Genomic DNA, 5,994 nt, shown 5'->3' with positions numbered 1-5,994 from the left:
CGCCTAAACCCACGTCTACAAGACCAAACCAGTTTTAGACTCTGCGAGAATGGCCTTGAGGGTCCGGAACAAAGAAGGCCTCAGGAACCGACTCCCATACATTTCCTCCTCAGGAGATGCCGGCCAGGCTGGATCAGCCCCTTCCGGTCGCGTAGGTATGGCGGTGGAGCGACAGTGGGCGATGGGTCAAAATGGGGATCAGAGTGGGTGACTGGGGATGGAGCGGGCGGATGGATGAGGGCAGGCGGAGAGATGGGACTTGGGACCACGTGTTGAAAACTGGCTATCCTGTAAAGCTCTAATCCTGATAGCTGTGGTATTTAAGTGCTAACTATGAGGCTCACACTGGGTTAGATTATAAGGTGATCACACCCAGTCCCTGGGGCTCACATTATAAGGGGAAGGGAGGAGAAGTATTTAGTGCCAAATGTACAGATGAGAAAACCGAGGCACAGAGAAGTTAAGTGACTCACCCAAGGCCACAGGTGGGCAAGCGGCAGGGCTGGGGTTAGAATTTAGGCCTCTCGATTCTCAGGCCGATAGACCATGCTGGTTCTCACCATGTGCGTCTTCCCAAATTATATTCTTCATTGCCATGTAGAATCAAATGAAAAAATACAGGAAGCAAGTGAAGGTTTTTGCCGGATAGACCTAGCCTTATTTTGGAGCAGCTATTTCTTTGGGATTTACCGGGTCTTGACTCGAGACCCCTATAGCTATTCTCATCCCTGCAGACTCAACAAATATATTTTTAGCACAGACGGTAGAGTTTCAAGATCTCCGCAACAGATACATATACAATCATTTTGGTAAATTCCAGGAAATGTGTTTCTAATAAACAGCATTTGCTGGGGTTTAACAGCTATGTAATAGAGGCCTATCTATTTCATGATGGCCAAAGATAAATAAATGTGTTTCTAATAATCGATGGGGAGTTCAATAATCAGAAATAGCTTCCTTAACCAGCTCTGAGTCCAGACCCGCTATCCATTCTGGACCCGCGTGGGTGCAACCGGCCCCCGGGAAAGGGTGAATCACAGACGCGGTGAAAAGCAGTCCGTTGCCGTGACCTGCGTTTTCCCGTAGACTCTACCTAGGCGTGGGCTAGTTAGAGGCAGGTTTTCATTCCTTCAGACTCTAAGGTTGGAAAAAGAGGCAAAGGGTCCCAGATTCCTAGACCCAGTAGCTGGATGGAGCTGAATTGGGAGATGGAACCTTATTGTCTAACGCAGCCATTTTTCCATCAGCCCTGACCTCTCCCCGACCGAATATCCAGCTGTAAACCTCACCTGCCATAGCGCTAAGAATTTATCATTTGCACCTTTCAATCATTCAGTCGTATTTATTGAGCGCTTACTGTATGCAGAGCACTGTACTAAGCGATTGGAAGGTTCAGTTCAGCAATAAAGAGAACCAATCCCCTCAATTCTACTCCTTTCATCCCTCTCTTTCCTTTAAATCTAACGTCATCATCCTCTACCACCCACTCAAATTACTCAGCATCATGATCCGGGGCTGCGACCTAGTGGTATGAGATCGATGAAGGGGAGCGAGCGCGGTGAGTTCAGTAGAGAGGGTGGTGTTGAGAGGGTCAGTTTGGTCATCGAGGGAAGAGAGTTTGGGTACGGAGGATAAATGGGGTAGGATGACTTGAGAAAATTGGATGGGGTCAAAAGATTGCAGGTCTCTGGGGAGGAACAGGACAGATTTGTGGGGAATAGGTGTGTGGGAGAGAAGGCAGGTAAGGAGGTTGTGGTTGGTTGGAGGGATTTCAGAGTTGGTGAGGGTAAAGCTTGTTCAGTGACCAGAGACGACGAGATTAAGTACGTGTCGAAGTTGCCGAGAGGGAGAGCTGGGGCGGAGCGGGCGGTATATATCCCTATACCCTCCCATTTCTCCTCTCTGTGATTAATTTTAAAGTCTGTCTCCCCCTCTAGTCAGAAAGCCCCTTGTGGGAAGGATTATGTCTATCAACCAAGTGAATACTCATCCAAACGTTTAGTACAGTATCGTGTACACGGTAATTGGTCAGTAAATATTACGGATTGATCGGAGTCATCCAACTTCCCTGGGCTTCGGTTTCCTCACCTAAGAAGTGGGGATAAAATTCCTCTTCTTCCTCTTAGGCTGCGAGCCCCATACAGGGCAGGAATTGTGTCCAATCTGATTTTCTTGTATCTACCACGGAGCTCGTTCAGGCGGTTGTCATAGTTTTAAGCTCTTAGCAGGTATTATTATATAAGACTCTGAAGGAGATAGAGAAGCAGCATGGCTTAGCGGATAGAGCGCGGGCCTGAAAGTCAGAGGGACCTGAGTCTCCGCCGTTTATCCGCCGTGTGACCTCGGGCTGATCGCTTAAACTCTCTGTGCCTCGTTTGCATCAACTGTAAAATGGGGATCAAGACTGTGAACACCCTGTGGGGCGGGGAGTGTTTCCAACTGATTTGCCGATATCCACCCCAGCGCGTATTATTCATTCATTCATTCAATAGTATTTATTGAGCGCTTACTATGCGCAGAGCACTGTACTAAGCACTTGGAATGTACAAATCGGCAACAGATACAATCCCCGCCCATTGCCGGGCTTACAGTCTAATCGGGGGAGACGGACAAAAACAATAGCAATAAATCGAATCGGGGGGATGTACATCTCATTGAAACAATAATAGTAATAAATAGGATCAAGGTGATGCACATCTCATTAACGAAATAAATAGGGTAATAAAAATATATACAAATGAGAGGACGAGCGCAGTGCTGAGGGGAGGGGAAGGGAGGGAGGAGGAGCAAAGGGAAAGGCGGGGAAAAGGGGGCTTAGCTGAGGGGAGGTGAAGGGGGGGATAGAGGGACAGAAGAGGGAGCAGAGGGAAAAGGGGAAGCTCAGTCTGGGAAGACCTCTTGGAGGAGGTCAGCTCTATTACAATGCTTAGCATGTAGTAAGCACTTAACAAATGTCACAACTATTGTTATTATTATTATAGCTAGGACCGGTATAGCTGCAAGAACACATCAAGAGTTATAAAGTTGTACAGTAGGGTTTTTTTCCTTCCTAAGGGTCGGTCTTCTGTTATCCCTCTTATCTCTGTCATCTCTTTTAATGAGCCGACCAAACTAGGATTGTGTACAGACCTCAAGAGCTTTGCATTTTTCTAGTGGGATATTCTCTTCGGACATGATCTCTCCGAGAGACGCGTCGTGTCTGGCACCAAGTCCAATGCTTGTGGGCACAGCACTATGCGGATGATGTGTTCACACCACATCCCACGAGCCCCACCCCACAGCCCACCCCCGAAGTCTCATGTCAGCACACCCGTCTTGTGGCCGGTGTCTTTGATCCTTGCTCTCAGACGGTATCTGTGCCCAGTTTTACTGGTTTTGCTGCGGGCTCTTCATTCTTAGATCTTTTCCTTCCTCTCTCCCCCGTCCCCGACTCGAAAGACTGGGGAGAAAACAGAGGGAAGAAACCAGAAGCTTTGAGCCTTTCATGGCTGAAAAGTGTGATCACAAGCGGTAGTCAAGAAAGCTAGCATTTGGGGAGCAGAAGGGGGCTTTAGTGTCAACAACTCACTCGAAGGAATGTGAATTTGGGGTTTCTGGGCTAAGTCGGCATGGGGCCTAAGGTTTGTGAAGCTTTTGGATGTAGTTGCGTTCTAGTCAAAGGAAGAAGAAGGGGAACAGATTCCACATCAGGCTACACCTCCTTTGCTTTAAGCGAGGAACGGGGAGCCGAAGAGATGAGTGGGATCTCACTCAGGCAGCTTCCTGGTCAATCTAGAGGTTCACAAGAAAACCCAGTTCCGTGGTCAAAAATCTATCTCTGCACAGGACAACCCAACCCAATGCCACTACCAAATTATTAAGACAACATGGACCACTTCCTTCCCGCATTTTGTTTAATTTGAAGCCAGCGCAAACCCAACAAGGTCCATCTAAATTCTTAATTTGGGATAGCAACGGGCACTGGTTTTGTTCATGTAACCATGGTTCAACAATAAAATATGTGTGTGTACCTGATCTGCCCCAAGGGTCTGGGGCAGAAACAGGAGGAGGAGAATGGGGAAATGGCTGGAGGGGCTGTGTGATTCAAAGAGGCCTTAATGAATGGAGGAGATGAGTGCGTTCCAAGGTAGGAGGGATGGAGCCATCGTAATGTAAGGCTGAAGATGGCCCTGTGGAAGCAGAGACGGAGGAAGTGTTGTTTAGGGGTGAGAGAGAAGGGGGTCAGAGGCCCCAAGAAGGGAGTGGATTTAGAGAGCAGGCGGTGGTGGGGTGGGGGGGCGGTTGGTGTCTCCTCTTGAGAAACCACAGAGAATCAAGAGAAGGATGAAGAGGGGGTACTGAGATGTTGAAGAAGAGATTGGTGGGCAGGGACTATGGGGAATCCACGGCTGATGGTTTTCATTTTACCAACAAAATCATCAGTGAGGTTAGCAGCAGTTTGGGAGGGATGCAGATGGGGATACTGGGGATCCTGGGGGGCGGGGAGAATTAAAAGCGCCATAGAAAAGAGAATAAACTCCAGGGAAATGGAACTATCCTTTCATCTATGGGATGTGGCGTGTGGGGGACAAGAGTATCAAGAGGCTTTCCAAGGAATTCTCGGAATTCATTATTCATTTCTTTCATTCCAAATCACCTGTCACTAATTCCAGCCACATGTAATATGTGAAAGAGTATTTGATCTATACTTCTAATGTGCATAGAGTTGCCTGATTGCGATCCCCTTTACAAAAATCTTCCGTAGCGTGGCTAAGTGGAAAGAGCGCCGGTTTGGGAATCAGAGGTCACGGGTTCTAATCCCGGCTCCGCCACTTGTCAGCTGTGTGACTTTGGGCAAGTCGTTTAACTTCTCTGTGCCTCGGCGACCTCATCTGGAAAATGGGGATTAAGACTGTGAGTCCCGTGTGGGACAACCTGATTACCTGGTATCTACCCCAGCGCTTAGAACAGTGCTTGGCATATAGTAAGTGCTTAACAAGAGAAGCAGCGTGGCTTAGTGGAAAGAGCACGGGCTTTGGAGTCAGAGGTCATGGGTTCAAATCCCCGCTCGGCCATTTGTCAGCTGTTGTGACTTTGGGCAAGTCACTTAACTTCTCGGTGCCTCAGTTACCTCATCTGTAAAATGGGGATTAAGACTGTGAGCCCCACGTGGGACAACCTGATTCCCTTGTGTCTACCCCAGCGCTTAGAACAGTGCTGGGCACATAGTAAGCACTTAACAAATACCAACATTATTATTATTATTAACAAATACCATCATTATTATTATTATTATTATTATTAGAAGATGCTACTGACAGTGAAATTCACTGATGTGCTTGTGTGTGTGTGTGTGTGTGTGTGTGTGTGTGTGTGTGTGTGCTTGCTCGTCACAGACAGGAAATACGACCGCTAATTCTGTTTTATTGTTCTCTCCCAGGAGTTCTCCCAGTATAGAGATCATGCCTTACGTCAAGTCCTACCTGTCGGCCTCCTGCACAGAACGAGAGCTCAGTAAGTACCGGTGAAAATGTCGGTGATCTTGGTGACGATGACAGTCACCGTGGTAATGAAGACAGTGACCGTAAAGATGATGTTGGCGATCCTGATAACGTGAAAATGACTCGGGGAAGAAATGGAGGTGACGCTAGTATTGATGCGGTTGGTGATCCCGGTAACTGGCGGTTACAGTGGGAATGACAAAGGTGACCATACTAAGGTTGTTGGTGGTCATGGTAACGACGACAGTGACAATGACACTGACCGAAACCTTGTGTTGGTGTCACTGTGGTAACGATGGCGGGACTGTGGTAACGAAGGCGGTGATCGTAATGATGACGTTGGTGATCATAGTAACGCGACGGTTATCGTGGGAAAGATGACAGAGGGCCGCAGTAAGAGCGTAGGTATCACGGTAATGACGGTGACCAAATTACGGATATCGGAGATTGTGGAAACGGCAGCAGTGACCCAGTTGAAGATGGTGGTGACGGGAGTAATGTTGATGATGATGAT

At 47.9% G+C, this 5,994-nt stretch overlaps 1 long non-coding RNA gene across 1 annotated transcript; it reads right to left on the bottom strand.

The window, feature by feature from the left end:
- Positions 1–484: 484 nt before the first annotated feature.
- Positions 485–5,657, bottom strand: LOC120638861. The gene is made up of 3 exons (XR_005660871.1): positions 5,463–5,657; positions 3,311–3,439; positions 485–585 (listed from the first exon to the last, which is right to left on the bottom strand). It is a non-coding gene; the product is annotated as an uncharacterized LOC120638861 (long non-coding RNA).
- Between the last annotated feature and the right edge of the window lie 337 nt (positions 5,658–5,994).

This window comes from Ornithorhynchus anatinus, chromosome 15 (assembly GCF_004115215.2).
Source record: "Ornithorhynchus anatinus isolate Pmale09 chromosome 15, mOrnAna1.pri.v4, whole genome shotgun sequence".
In the NCBI taxonomy this organism is placed as follows: domain Eukaryota; kingdom Metazoa; phylum Chordata; class Mammalia; order Monotremata; family Ornithorhynchidae; genus Ornithorhynchus; species Ornithorhynchus anatinus.
This window is presented reverse-complemented; position numbering and strand designations above follow the sequence as displayed.